The following is a 2,468-nucleotide window of genomic DNA, read 5'->3' as shown; positions in this document are numbered from 1 at the left end:
TCTGTTCTAGTTCTATTCTGGTTCTGTTCTAGTTCTGTTCTAGTTCTGTTCTAGTTCTGTTCTAGTTCTGTTCTAGTTCTGTTCTAGTTCTGTTCTAGTTCTATTCTATTTCTGTTCTAGTTCTGGACTATAGATTAATATATTGTCTGGACTATGGAATAATCTATTGTCTGGACTATTTGCTTGAACTGTAGAATAGTTTTTAGTTTCGAATATAGAATAGTGTTTCGTTTAGACTATATATTAGTTTTAAGTCTGGACTGTAGAACAGTCTATATTCATTTATAGGACATTTACATCTACTGCATGTTAAAATCTTTAATTTCTTTTTAATTTTAAGCGATTGCATCTGTGTAAATGCTAAAATCCCTGAAGACAGATATTGACATTTATACGTTAACATTTCATCAAGGTTATTTAATCGATTGGGGTTTTTATTAATACCTTCTACCAGATTTATAAATATTTTCACTAGATATATAAATCAATTATACATTTTTAATACAATAACAACATTTTGCATATTTCGAATTCATGTTGTTTTACTTTAAAATATTTAATATTGAAAATATAAGCAATACAATATTCTTCAACAATTATGTTAACAAATATAGTAATCATTGTTGTTTTTTTATAACTTAAATATTTATAATTTTTATGCTAGTACTGCTTTATATTTGCTCACTACTATTTTATTTTATGCATATTATAAAACTTTAAGTTTTTCCATTTATCCTGCTGCTACTGGTTAATAATGATGCTGATGTTCAGTTATTTTTTTTAATACGCTTTCACTACCCCACCATTTTATGGTTTGTGCTTTAAAACTTTTATCGCCCCGAGGTCAATTGAAAAAGTTAAGTATACAATTTTTAATTGGCTGCTAAAGTATTCAATATTATTATAAGAGTATTTAATAACATGAGAAAAAAAAACGCTAGCATTTCATGCATTTGCACACATATACATACAATTTTGTGGTTTACCATAAAAAAGTTGCAAGTTGAATTGCAATAAAATTTCTACTTTTGCAACTGCTCATAAATGGCAACTTGATGCAATTAATGTGAACTTTTTTTGTCGGCTTGTTTTTAAATAATTGAAAACCTATGTCTTTATGAACATGTGAATATATATATTTAATTTTAAAAGTTTTTCTTAAAGTTTTAAATTAGATTTATTTACGGATTAAATATTTACAAAAGATTAATACGATTTCATTTAAATTTTCACACAATAAGTCAAGTGTGCATACTATTCTATAGTCCAGATCATAGATTGTTCTTTAGTCCCAAATATAGACTATTGTATAGTCCCAACTACAGACTATTCTATCGTCCAGACTTTATATTATTCTATTCAATATCCCAGTCTATATATTGGTTACCATGTTTTGTCTTTCAAAGAAGTTTTTAACAAATTTAATAAATCCTTATATTTTTAACATCTTTTACTTAACTTCCATAAAAATAGTGCGTGAAGCCATTTTGTTTATTATCATTAAGTTCACAACAGTCTTGGCACATACTCAGACATAAAACTCACTAACATTATCACATATACAAACATATTTCTGTACACTCAAACACATTGAAGCACACAACAAAAAACATCATAAAGTGTAAAGGAATGTTGTATTTATAATGAAAAGGATTGTAAGAATGAATGTAAATGTGTGTGTATGTGCTTGTTGTAAGAAACGAGCTGATGCTTAACCAATTTCCTTCAGTGTGGTTAACAACTTTAATTAATAACGGTTATGAATGATGATTCTCTTTGTTGTTGTTGTTTTTCTCTTCTCATTTTTCTTTTCTCATTAACTTCATCTCATGCATAGCGTTTGGTCTTCCGGTTTTTACTTCCGTCCATTTTATTATGATTCATTTAACTTGTATTTTTTTAATTTATTTCACTCTTTGTTTCTTAATTGAAAACTGATTTGTACATAAAACTTATACTGTATTTCTTTTTTCTTAATAAAAGAGAAAAATAAAAAGTTCATTAACATTGCAAGTAGGAGAGAAAAAAAATTATAAAATATTTATTTTATGGAAAATTTTTCGATTTGAGAGAGAAAAGGAAACTCACAAATTTTTAAAGAATATTTGTTATTCAGAAAATCTTTAACAGAAAATCTTTTATACAGAAACCTTGTTTGTAGAGAAAATATGCTATAGCAATTCTACAGTGATTTAAAATCTGTTATACTGAAAATGTTCGAAAGCAAATCTGTTATACAGACAATTAACTGAAAAAAATTTGCTGCAAAGAAAATTTGTTAAACAATTTAATTTTCTTGAAAATCTGTTATATTGAAATTATTTATGAAATCTGTTATAAAAACAATTTTCTATAGGAAGTCTGTTATCTATCTATCTATCTATCTATCTATCTATCTATCTATCTATCTATCTATCTATCTATCTATCTATCTATCTATCTATCTATCTATCTATCTATCTATCTAT

This window comes from Lucilia cuprina, chromosome 2 (genome assembly GCF_022045245.1).
Source record: "Lucilia cuprina isolate Lc7/37 chromosome 2, ASM2204524v1, whole genome shotgun sequence".
In the NCBI taxonomy this organism is placed as follows: Eukaryota; Metazoa; Arthropoda; class Insecta; order Diptera; family Calliphoridae; genus Lucilia; species Lucilia cuprina.
The sequence above is the reverse complement of the archived record's forward strand: the minus strand, read 5'-3'. Positions refer to the sequence as shown.